Here is a 13,817-nt window from a genome sequence, read left to right on the forward strand (position 1 = left end):
GTTCAGTACCATGCTTTAAAAGTAACCTTGTTGTGTGATCAGAATCTGCTATATGACACATTAGTTTCTAAATTGAAGTGGTGGCAAGAAATGTTTACATTGTACCGATGTTCTTTAGGAACATGCAGCGCACGCAGGTCATCATTAAGCATGCTGGAACAGTTTTGTACAGCTTTGTTCCGCTTGTGTGATAGCCACCTGTTTCGTGTTTTCCCTCAAGGTCTTGTTCAGTGTTACAGATCGAGACCTTTCACAGATTGGCTTGTACTGCAATCTTGAAATTCTCCCTGAGCAAATCCCCCATGTACTACCTGAAATGAAATTAGAATGCCCACCACCTTACAATACGGCTTATTGTTTTTCCTCAACATTTCCCTGAGAAAACCACTATTCATTTTAGTAAATGATTCCAGGACCTGCATGGATCAGCTCCTTGGAGGGGATGTTGTTTGAATGGATGATGCTTGGAAGCACAATTTACATTGTGCTGTGTGTGTGTGGCATCCTTCGTGACACACATTGCGGTGCCAATTCAACCCAGTGTTACCTGCTTATTACCTGCCTATGAGCTATAAACACATGATGTTACCACAGGGCAGTTAGCTGTTGCACAAGTGATAATGGATAGCTTTAATAAGCCTCATCTCCAAGCAGTGCAACCATGTTGTGAAGGTGATATTTCTGGAAGAGAAATTGCTGTCTGGTCTTTATATGAAATAAGATGTCAGCTAAAAGTAGCCGCACACTGCAGAATTATGGACAGATTTACATCTTGAGGATCAACAAAGCCTGAATAAATTCCTCAAAAGAATATCAGCAAACTGCTGTGCAGAGCATTCTTTGCTATTGGCAATATGTTTGGAAACCTCAGTTCATACTATGGCCTTGGGTGAACATGAAAAGGATCCATTATACGTTTGTCTTAATACTTAAAGGGCCCTTTAATTTTCTTAAGGTTGCAATTGTCTAAAATCAAAGAGTAACTGCATCAAACCTCACCGGACCTGTGAGGGAAAAAGCAGAACTTTATGATTCACCTGCAGGAAACTAACTATCTAAGTTGTTCAGTTATATTGGCTTTGAAGGTCTAGTCCCCAAAGCTCTGAGCAAATGATGACTGTGTGAACGTGATGTGTGGGAGTTATATGAAATGTGAGCTGTCTTCCAGTGGAGCATGTACAAAGTGCATGAACAAAAGCATTTTCAGTGGATAAAACAACTCCTTTTGTATGTAAGGATCTATGAATTATTGTTCAACTTCTGCTAATGAAATTGTTCTGAGTCTGTACGTAGAAGCCTACCATTCACAAAGTTTGGAGTTGACATGCTGTATATTGTTAAGTGGAGCGGGTGTGTTAAGATGTTGTTTCTGTGTCTGTTTTACTTTCCATCGTTCTCTAATTGGTACTGTATTGTAAGATGACATATATTTTTTTATACATATCATTTCAAATGTTGTATTGTAAATGCTGTATTTAAAAATAAGTTAGATTAAACAAATGAATGCTTACTTTGTTGTGCACTGACTTCTAAGACACACCAGTGAGCTCAATGGATCACAACATACTGAATATATGTCTGCAGTGTGTCGGGGCTTGAATCGTTGCTTTGAAAGCCCAGCGGATAACTAAACAGCATTTACATGACTCTCGATCAAGAATGTTGATCTGCTTTTACCTAAACTAGTTTTGCTTCAGTGTGAAGAACGACATTAAAAAAAGATCATACTCTTACAACATACATTTTCACTAAAACTAATAATTGACATTTGAAGTTTCTTTAAATTTGCAGCAAGAGCGAGCCTGCTTTACTCAGATGCAGTTGTAGCTTAAAGCAGAAAACATACATTATTCATTTCAATATTCATAAGCTTTCTGCTCTTTTTACTGCATACTTAATGAAAGTGTACCGATGATCCCAGAGAAATTGGGGGTGGTGTGTGAGGGGGTACTGTAACGTTTAAAGCTTTGTGCTCTTGGCCCATTGGTCAACACGAGTCACATATTTTCTGAAAATGCACTGTCAGGCAAAAATGCGTTCTGAAGCAAACAGTGTTGTTAAAGTGGCACTTTATACAGTCTAACATGCTGTATAGGTTTTATGGCCGGTGTAAATGGATACATAAGCCTCTGTACGGTAAGTGTCTGTTTAACATGTGCCCAGTGCATTAAAAACAACACCATCTTTTTTTATATATAAATACGGGCATTTTACAATTTACAGTGTTATCAGCAGTGTTATCTCCACTTAGTAGATATACACTTAAACAATCTATTTAAACCCAACTTTATTTTGTAGAACGTTGCACAACAAAATGTACAAATTATGACAAAAAATAAAACTAATTAAATAAAGAAAAACCCATGTTTGATTATATGAATGGGTGAATGAGGCATATTGTATAGGGTGCCTTAAGTGCTCAAGTACAGTAGAAATCCCCATATAAGAACCAGCCCATTTACCATTTAATATGGGAAAATAAATGGGTTTTCCAACAGTTATAAGATTAATTGCCAAGAAGCACTGTTACAACAACAATACAAGAAATGATCAACCCAACATAAATTCCTTTACTTTTTCTAAGTTCATATGAAGAGCCAAGATAATATCGTTCATTTTACACATTCCTAGGCCATAAAATGATACATCAGCACAATCTGCTAGAGCTGATTCTACTTTTTTATTTATTTTTTATTAGTGAGTGACTTTAGAAACTAAATGTTTATGTATGTTTAAACACATGCATACGTACAATTAAAAAAATCAAGTTCAAAGTCCATTTCCCTTCACTTCAAAGAGAGTTTAATTCATCAAATGAAGACAATTAGTGATCATCACTTGAACAAAATATGGAGGTGGCTGTCATGAACATATATTATCTCATATGTATGTTTTTTATGTATGTGTTGTTGGTTTTGGGGTTTTTTTTAACCAGAAATTAGTAATCTTAGAATTCAAGAGATCACATAATCAGAAGTGTCTCGGTAGCTGTAACCTAAATAAAGCTGAACTACAGAAGAAAAAGCCACACAGGCATGTAAAGAACATGCAAACTGCACACAGAAGGAGGCTATCCTGGATCAAACTCTCTTGCTGTGAGGCAGCAGCAGCACTAACAGCTGAGCCACCATGCTGCTGTCAAGTTAAAAAAAAACATGTTTAAAAAAGCATTCTTGGGGGATTTTCACTTTTCTGCAAGAATTTGATGAAACACGAGTGACAAGGTTATTTCCCAGCAGTGCGTGAGTGAATGAACATTTCATAAAATTTTACAAAACCAAAATGAACAATGTCACTCTTATCTATAAAACCTTTCACTGAATCAATGAGAGTCAGGGAGTGCTTTTAAAATATAGAGAAGCATAACATATTAATTAGAAGGAGTGGAATAATTCTCACTGACAACTGGAGTTTATTTAATCAGTAACGTCAAACAATGCTAAAGATTTAGATTTCAAATTTGAATGCAAACTAACTTTTTTTTTATAGAGGAATGGTACGGAGTCAATAACTTCAATCACAAATATTAGGAGTTTCATGACATGTTTAATAAAGGAGTTGGGACTTGATAGCACTGGCCCTGTTTCAGAGCCTCTGAGTGTTTTGTCACAGTCGTCTCTGTCTCGCTCCACATGCTGCCCTTCAAAGTCATCCAGAACCAAATGCAATACATGACGACCCGGCACCCGAGAAACCACGGCTAATACACACCATGAAGGAGCCAGGGAGGCAAGTAAAAAACCAATATCCCACATAACAAGACCTGAGCTGTGCACAGTGGGAGACATCGGCCAATCAATGCTGTGGTTGCCATGGTGCTGCCAGCACGAACCTGCACAGGAGGAAAAACCCCACATGATATCAAACTGATATGGATTGTGTGGATTTCCTCATTTGCCTCTTGATCTGTCCTGCACTCTCTGGGAATTCAACATTGTAGATGGATTTTAATTCCACCTCACGTGTCTATTAAGAAGCTGCAGCAATGTGTTCAGCACATCAAAAGAACAATGGGCAAGGCTTGTTTGTTATTTTGGCTGCTTCTTCTCTTAAGGTGCAGATGCAATATGCTGTCATGCACACAGTAGTGCAGCATCAAAGCTTGTATATAGCTTTTGATTGGGTCCATTTTGTGCCTTGTGTTTTATGGAGCTCTTACAGCACAGACCCACGAGCCAGGTGCACTGGCTGAGGTTGGGCCAAGCTGGGGAAATGGTGGAGGAGAGATAAAAGACATATTGAGGAAGCTGAAAAGAAGTGTAATGAACAGGCAAATGGGCAAGTACGGGGAGATTTGAAAGCATTGAATTTGAAGCGAAGCTTAAGGTAGAGAAACACAAAGCAGGCGCAGATGATGAATGACTCGTAATAACCTGGCTAGCAACCTGTGATTGTGTGCCTTTCACTGATGGAGGGGTCCCCGAGCATTTTGGTGCTATCGTGTTGATGAGAAGCCAGTTACAATAGATGCTGAGATGCCCGAGTCAGCCTGTGCTGCTGGTTGTGGAATCAGAGTGCATTCCTAACAGCCAAAACTATGATGAAAACGGCTGAGGGTAAACAAAAAAAAAACATATGACGCATTTGATCATCTTTTGTTTTCAGATGGTGGAAAAGCGAAGCAATGAGAAGTAGAATCTACTTGTGCTGACTGGAGGCTTCAGCTTTCATCAGCAACTGTATGTAAACAACAGTATACTGGTATTCTTAACATGAGAAGCACGCTTGAATGACGGCATGAATAGAAGGAGTGGTGGAATGCATCTATCTGGCATGTAAAGTTTCAGTGTACTCATACTTTCTATGCTATAATACTTTTCACTATATTTTTGGATGCAAATATTTCACTTTCTGACCTCTGTGCAGATTATTCAGACCTAAAATTGCTGCTCTTACATTGAAGTTTGTATCCCAGTATCAGGTGGGTCTCACACTTTGGATATGACAGGGTAGCATTAGCAATTTATAGCCATGAGACTGTGTTGTTTATGTTGTTTTGAATAAAAAATTCCCAAGTATCTTTCTCTGTCACACCAACCCTGTGCATATCCTCCCTCAATACATCTATGACTCTTCTCTGTGATCTTCCTATTTTCCTTCTGCCCAGCATCTCTATATTCAATATCCTTTGTCCAATATATCTACCATCCCTCCTCTGCACATATCCAAACCATCTCACCCTTGCTTCTCTAGCTTTGTCTCCAAACAGCTCAACCCTAGCTCTCCCTCTGATGTACTCATTTCTAATCTTGTCTATTCTGGTCACTCATGGTGAAAATCTTACCATCTTCAGCTCTGCCTCCTATCTTTTTGTCACCAAACGTAGATCATAGCAGGTCTAGCACCACTATTATCTTGTAAAGCTTCCCTCTCACTCTTGCTTCTGTCCTTCTGTCACAAATCCCCTCTGACACTCGTCCTCACCCAGTCCACCCTGCCTGCACTCTCTTCTTTCACCTCTCTTTTGTAGTTGGTTTGGGTGGTTGACCCCAGGTATTTAAACGTATCCTTCATGACCTCTGCTCCTTGCATCTCCACTGTTAGTCTCATTCGCACACATGTATTCTGTCTTGCTTTGTTTCCTCTTATCTGCAGAGCATACCTCCACCTCTCCAGGTTCTCTCTCACCGTCTTTCTACTCTCAGTACAAATCCCAAAGTCGGCTCCAAACCTCAGTACACAGAGACTCCTGCCTGAGTCTCATACTTTAATACTGTTAATATACAGTTTCATCACGTGAGTTCTTTATGCAGTTCTCTGGAGGAGAGGAGTAGCTCTAGTTTTGTTGTTGTTTCTGATTTTTAAAGACTCGTTTATTTCTGCTGTGTATTTGACATGTCATCATGAGAGTCTGGAGTGGTTGATTTACTTTTAGAGCAAACTTCAAGTGACCAGTAGAGGAACTGGCTGTCACACATGGGGGGGGGGGGGGGGGGGGGGGGGGGGAATGTAACGGCATATAACTGTGTAGGTCATGAGTTTAATTACATGGGCTAAGCCACAATCTCACTGCATAGATTATCCATTGCAAGGGCAGGCAACCTCAAGAAAATTCTTTTCATTTGCCGTCATGATGTTGAACATTAACCACGAACCCGCCCAGCAGAACACTGCGTGCTTCCCTTTAACAACTCCCATGGCATTTACAGGGTCTTCTTGAGGAGTGGAGATAAAAGGGACTGTGCTGCAGGCGCTGCTGGAGCCAGCTTCTGCCTCAAAGTGTATAGTCCCTACGGCGAATGAGAGTTTAATCGCTCCCAATTGCTTTGCTTCACAAAGGTGTGACCCCCACCCCCCCACCCCCACCCCCGTCCCCCCTCTCCTGTTCCCACCACCACCCTCCCATCTGTCTCTCATTGTTGCCAGCGAATAAATCTTGCCGCAGGGAGATGTGCTGCTACTTTTCCTCAGTCTCCTCTTCCCTAAAACCTTCACTTTCAGCTTTGTAATGCTTTCATCCAACTGGGAACAGGGAAAGGAGTAATCAAAACAATTACCTAAGTCCCATTTCGTTTCATATGAGACTTGTCTTTTTTCATGTGAATTGTCTGCCAGGATGAAACAGGTTGTGTCTTGGGGACTTTTTGTGGAACATCACACAGGCAGCAGCTGTCACAACACAAGAACAGCTTCAGTGGCATGCTGGTTTTACCAGCAGGTTTATCACTTGGCTCTTTCGACAAACAATTACCAAAAACAAAATGAAAAAGAAGAAGTGCAAAAAAAATTCACTTTAGTTATCAGAAGACCTTCATGGTAGAACTTATAGCACTGTGTAGAAAACAGACAACGACAGTGCGCGTTTCGCTGTTATTACCTCTGGGGATTGTTATCTATTTTCTCAAATGATGCAAAAAAAGCTTCCTCGGTGACAAGCTTACCTCACAGTTTGCCTCGTGATTAGCCAAACAGATGAGAAAAAGGAAAAAAATAAATATATAAAAAAAAGCCAGGCAATATTTTGGCAGATCAACAGAGCTTTGACTTTGATGAGACAAAATGAGCTCACCACAAGATATAACATATTTCCTGGCCCTCCCCACTGCTCATATCTATCCACTACAGTAACTCTCACACTCTCAGGCATGTCGTCCGAAATTGTAAAGGCCTTAATTAAAGATTAATGTCAGGGTTTCTTGCATGCGCCGCTTAGATAACACATTTCCCAGGGCGTAAAGCTTAAAATCGCACAGGCTGGACACCAGATTTTTCAGCTTTCAGAACAAAAGCTCTCAGTTCTCTGGCCAACCAGATCTTTTCAGCTGAAGGACAAGCAATAACAGCTCCGCTACTGTCTTTTGCAATGCCACCAGTGTGACTGAGGATGGGGGGGGGGGGGGGGTGTTAATTATCACAGACAGTCACAGTGACACAATCAGCCAGTTGAAGACCCACTGCACCACCGCACGTCCCTCTTCCCCCTCGAAACAATTACTGATCCTTGTCTTATTCATGAAGCCTGCTTATAATGCCAGGGCATCCTGCAGAGTGGAGGGATCTGTCTGTGAGAATCAGCCTTGTGAATGCCTTTCCACACACAATGGCGTACATGTATGCACAGGAAGAAATTCAACCACATGTATGCATGTGTGCTTATGTAAACATGTGTTTCAGCAATGTCAGACAGATGTAGATGAGATCTGACCAGCTCCAGTGGAGCGCCCCGCAGTGCCGACAGTGCTGCAGTGGGGCTTGTTGCTTTAACTGTCACCTGACAAACAACGTCTTGTCCCATCATCTCTTCTTTGAGAACGATAAGATCCACAAACAGTGTCACAGCAACCACACAGCGACATTAACTTACATGTTCAAAATCAATATACTAAGTCTTATTGTGAGAGAGCTTGTGTAGGTGCAAGTGAGATAACTCTGATGGTTTGAAAGCCATGTAATATAGCCCTTTCTGAACACCTACGCTGTAGCCGTCTCTAAATAACAAGTGTTAAAAGAACAAGAAAGAAAGAGACTTTCATAAAGTAGCGAGAGAACTCTGCAACTCAGTCATTAGTTTAGTTTCGTATCGCCTTTGTAGCTGTTAAGGTGATGGTTCAGTTTGCCCCGTTCAGCAGCGAACTATCTGTGGTACTGGCATAATTATACAGGTGAACTATGAAACTGTGTCAGTGATCATACAGTATCCATAGCTGGAGTTCTATGGAGAATGCATATACATTGCCAATTTGCTTGTTTCATTAGCAATAACACCAGGAATAGAAAAGCCAGAGATGGCGTTGAATGGGTGAGGTCCATTGGTTTCCTTTATCAGAATGTGTGAAAGGACTTTCTGATAAGCCACTGACAATTACCAAAGAAACAGAGAATAGCCTTTGTTTAATTAACTCAAGTCAGATTAGCAAGAACATTTACTGAAAACGTACCTAGTAGACCCTGGTTGTGTTATCCTTGCAAAAAAGACCGGATTAACACTCTGCCAAGCCAAATACCCATGGCTGCCTAAAGCTCAAAACTCATTATCTGTGAACTGCTTAATTCGATTAACATTTGCTTAAATTAAATATTTAATTAGTTATAGACATGTGATAGTTGTAGACATATAAGACATCCTGGGTAATATGTTATCCAGGCATGCAAACAAACATATCAGGCATTTCTGGCATCATTGTCTTGCTAATCATGTCAGTCATGTCAAGTTTCTCCTAAGTATTAAAGCTCCTAATCCCATCTTAGCACATCTTAGTAACATCAGTTGAATTCAGTTTTATTTATACAGCACAACAGTCGTCGCCTCAAGGTGATTAAAGTAAAAACCCATTTGGCTAGGGTGAGAAGGAAAAACTCCCTTTTAACAGGAAGAAACCCCTGCCAGCCATCTGCCACAACTATTTGGGAGTAATGGATAACTATAGGCCAACCCTTAAAGGTTCTGACTGCCTCTGTTAACTTAAATAAATGTCATGGGGTGTTTTTGACTTGGCATTTTGTTTGTGTTCTCGAGTGTTGGCGAACACTGAACTGAGTCTCTTAAGCCTTTTTTTTTTGTTGCCCTTTGTCTCTGTCTGCTGTCTAACTAACCAGGGAGCATTATTCACAACTGACATTGACAGTCTTACCTGTGACAATAAACTGCATTGACATGACTCTCCCGTCACTGCCCTTGCTGAAGGCTTCGGTAATGCAGCCCATATGCAAGCCCTAATTACTTTCTCCGATGGCCCCTGCAACAAGGTCACACTTGTTATGCCACTGTCCCATCCACACAATCAGATTTTTTACAAAGGAAGCTAATCTCATTCCTTCACAAGCCATTATCTTGATCGGACTGGCTTTTTACGCAATTTGCAACGCTGTCCAGATGAGAGAATGACTTTCCTTTAGGAGTGAAGACGCTCCCATCAGCATCCCAGTGAGAAGCTTCAAACTGTCAGCCAACATCCACCAACTCCAAATTGGAGTTAAATTGAAGAGGCGTTCGGCTGGAGAAAGGCCAAGACAAGCAGGCCAGAGCACTGCTGCAGCGGCAGATGTCGATGAAGGTTTTTAATGGAGTTGAATTAATTCACGCAGGGTGTAATTTGTCCCGTGGATGTGGGAGGCGTACTAAGCCTGAACTTTTTCAGGGTCACAAGAGTCGTTATATTGATAGACATCTGCTGAGGCAGCCTGCAAATTTGCAAAAACTGACAGATCTGTTCTGATGTTGAGATAATGATAAATAGCATTCCTCCAGCGCGAGGCTTGTTGTAAAGCCAGAGCTGCACCCTCACATATGTTTGCCCAATACTGAGTAAATAGAGAGCGTTAAAGTAAATAACTGCCGATTTGCTCTCCTAGTTAATTTTCCAAAATTAAATTGGCCAATTTATTGTTGAGTGAATTCTGTGCACCATACCGTGGAAAGGTTTTGGCTCTACAAGTAAGGATGATTTCAAATGCATGTAAATAAAAGAGCTTTAATCTACCAGTTGTTAAACAGCAGAAGTTCTTCTAAGCAGTTTCTGAAAGTGTTTAGCTTTTAGCTCTCTAACTGTCTAACATCAGCCACCACACTTCTGTTACAGGAGTCCTTGTTCTTGTAGTTGAAGATAGTGTATTACTCTGGTTGTATATCAGTGACCTCCTGTAGACAATTACATGAAGAATCTGAACATCTGAGGTGCCAAAAGCCTTTGCATAGTACTTTATCTTTATATTAAAGCTAAAAATCCAATCCACATTTGTTTTTTTCTATTCAGAAACATTTGAGAAAGGTTGTCTGTCTCTATTTGTTACCCCTGCAACAGACTGGCTACCTGTCCAGGGTGTACCCCGCCTCTCGCCTTATGGCAACTGCTGTGTTCCCCTCATGTTTGCTCACCACTCTTTTTTTTTTTTTTGTGGTGTACATATTGTGGAGCCTTCCCGTCATCCTTTGTCATGTCATCCACGCTGCCTTCTGTTTCCCTTGCTCTGATTTCTCTGAGTTTCCCAAGCGTGTTTGGGATGTTTGGATTCTTTGTTATCTTTTGGATTTGGAACTTTGTAATTTTCTGGACCAAGGAGCATTAAAGCTTGTTTTAATGTTTATTCTTGCCCTAAGAGTCAAGCATTTGGGCCCATAAAGGTTTGTCAGCCTTATAGTGTTTCATGGCACTGCACAGCAGTCAAGTGTCTGTAGCATTTATGAGGCTTGATGTAACAGTACCAATCTAAAGAGAATTTGTATAGCTCTATTTGACACTGAAATAAAGTTCTCATTCTTAATAGTTGGAAGTACACTGTTGCAGAATGTGATTAAAATGGACCAGTTGTAGTAATCACTGGAGAAAGACAACATTTGTTTATTAAGAACATTTCTTGTTCCTTTGTTGTGTGATTGTTAGACTTCTCTTTCTAATAATTGCAGGATTTGTATCTCACAACATACATGCCTTGAAATGGCTACTGCTGTTACCTGACACTGTATGCATAAAACTGAATTAACTGAATAGAACTGAATTACAATCAAATGACCATTTCAGGATTCTGACTAAAATCTATTTAAGCAGGGAATTATTATTAAAGAAGAACCAAAGGTTAGTCTTGAAATGGTTCGTGGTTCGTGTCATCTCCTTCCCTCTTCCCACACCAGTATAGCAAGTGGTCTGGATTAGCTTTGTAATGTACTGCCATCTGCTGGTAGTGAACGTGCATGTGCACAACTAACAAAATGAAGCATTTTGATTTGTTTACAATCCATCTTTTGAAATACATTTTTCCTGACTGAAGCTAGGTTGGAGTATTGTAAACCAAGAAACAGACATGTTTAATATAATCGTAATATCTGTTATTATGTATCGTGATGGGTAAAAGCCTGCAGGATATTGCTATTGCTTTTTGAACTCTTAGTTTTACAATATCCACAACTAAATCACTTAAAAGGTTTCCTTGATCGCAACACAAACAAGAAACACTGCAAAGAGACAACTTACTTTGACCTTTGACTAGTTTTATTAAAAATAAACTTGCAGTTAAAATGTGTTGCTGAATGTAAGTCGCAAGAGCCTTCACAATTGTGAACGTAACATCACAGGGTCATTTCTTGCATTGATATGACTTATTTTGTTAAGCTTTGAACATTTTTGTTTATACAGAATATTGACAGTCTTTCCAAACAAGTATAAGATTATAAGCATGGTTGTAGACTTAACTGATTTCCAGATGTTAACAGCTGTGAGGCTACGAGGCCACAAAACACCACAATACTGCCCTGCTACAAAACCTGTTTCAGTTTAAAGCTACAACTACAATTACAGAAATGTGTTTTCACTGACGTGTCATAGTATGTAAAAAATGATCATTCCAGTTTTTCTTAAACAGCATATACTTTTCTGTTAAAAATTTAAAGTTGACCAAAAAAATCCCAATTCTCTCATTTTATGATGCAGATTTCTACAAAGATTTTGTGACTGTTCTTTCTTTTTTCTTTTTTTTTCTCTTGATATGTGACTCTTCCCCCTAAAGGTATACTTGAATTTCTATGACAGCAGCCATTCACACAGTAAATCTGAAGTAGTTACACAACACCGCCATCCACTGCCTGTGATGGGCGCATACACTGTTGGTGGCCACTGACTTGAAAAGAATAATAATGAAGGTTGTCTATATGATATATTTTTAACCTTTGTTCATGCAAAGTTTGACCTTTCCTTGTTACACCTGATGTATTTGATGTATTCAAATGGAGCTATTTGAAACATTCTGGGGCATTCAGCTGTGCAGAACTACCTGGTTTAAAGGTGCGCCGGCAGTAATTTTGGTATGAAAGTTTAAATGGCAGCTTTAAAACTAACTGACTTGATAAATACCTGCAGTAACTGGAGTGAATGAAAAGCTAGAACGATGATGGTTGCATATTATTTCATCTCAGCGATGTAATTTAAGTTCAGAGGACCTTTTACCTTTTTTGTGTTACATTCAGAAAAAGATACCGAATGAACTCAGTTGGTGAATATCATAAAAAAGAAATTCGACATCCACCTGTATCCAGGAGCACAGTTAGATTTCGTTTCACATGTGGGACTTTGAGCTATCTGTCTCTGAGATTTCATCTGTCACCCCAATACAAAGGAGGTGAACATCATTTTCCTTTTAGGTACTCAAAAATTGAGAAATTACATTTGAAGATTTTCTTGTAACCTTTCCCTGACAGAGAAATGGTTCCACTGAAATATGACCACATCAAGGTCTGGGGATTATCCCTGTTCTCTAAAACGCTTTTTTTTTAAGGAGATAACGAGTCCATACCCAAGTATGACCCTTTACTATCAGCAAGGCTGGACATAGCTGTCCCTCTTAGAAATGCAGTTTTGCTTTTTGATTCTTTTTCGTACGGGATTACGTGTTGTAAGCATGTTTTGAGGGGACTGAGTTCAGGTGAAATATCAGGTGTTGATGGTAACATGAATTTTTTTGTGCCTGATTTCTCACTTACCTTCATCTCAAAAAGTGTTACCAAAACTTTTGTACAACAAAGAAATCCTTTGTACCTAATTGTTTGGCTCAAACCTGTTTTGAATAAAAACAGCTTTTCCTTTGCATCAAACTCCAAATCTAATCTTCTCACATCACCTGCTCTCTCAGGCAACAAGATGAAGCCATCCCAAGTGTGTGTTTGCCTGTGTGTTGCACGTCATCCAAGTGCTTTGGCTGTCAAGGTTAAGAACCAAGTTTCAAAGAACACCAAAGCTTTTTGATTTAGAGAGGAAACTGCCATTTATTAAGGCCAAGACCTCTCATTCGCTGTAGTAAAGGTGTATTTCATCTGCTGAAGTCAAAGGGCCCCTGTGCTCCTTTGAAAAATGCTCAGCATAGCACATGCTATTAAGATCAATGTGTTGACATTAAAGGCGCCACAAGCTGAATTTTAACATCAAGAAATCATTACGGCATCAGTGTTCAGACCTGACTGTAGTTGCAAGTGGATCCCCAGTCAAAGAGTGGCAGCATTTTTTCATCATATTATAGATTTTTCACCAATCTATAAAAGTTCCTGTTGAAAAACACTCATGAAGGAGACAAACGCCGTTAATAATAAATTACATTGCAACAATGCTGCTACTGGCAAAGTCTACTATTTTTTCCAAATTATAAATGTATCTTAGGGTATGTAAAATTCCATCACTGATATTTGTATAAATGATTGATTTGAATTCCAAACAAAAAAAACACATAAATCAAGATTGCAGATTGCATTATTATACATAAGAATGGATGTCTAAAGAACAAGGTCATTCTATATTTCCATACTAAGAAATATAGAATAAGCTTTATGGTCTTATGGAAGACCAAAAATCAACAGCATGTTTGTGCTTTTTTTAAAAAAAAAAAAAAAAAAATGA

This window comes from Neolamprologus multifasciatus, chromosome 7 (genome assembly GCF_963576455.1).
Source record: "Neolamprologus multifasciatus chromosome 7, fNeoMul1.2, whole genome shotgun sequence".
Classification (NCBI taxonomy): Eukaryota; Metazoa; Chordata; class Actinopteri; order Cichliformes; family Cichlidae; genus Neolamprologus; species Neolamprologus multifasciatus.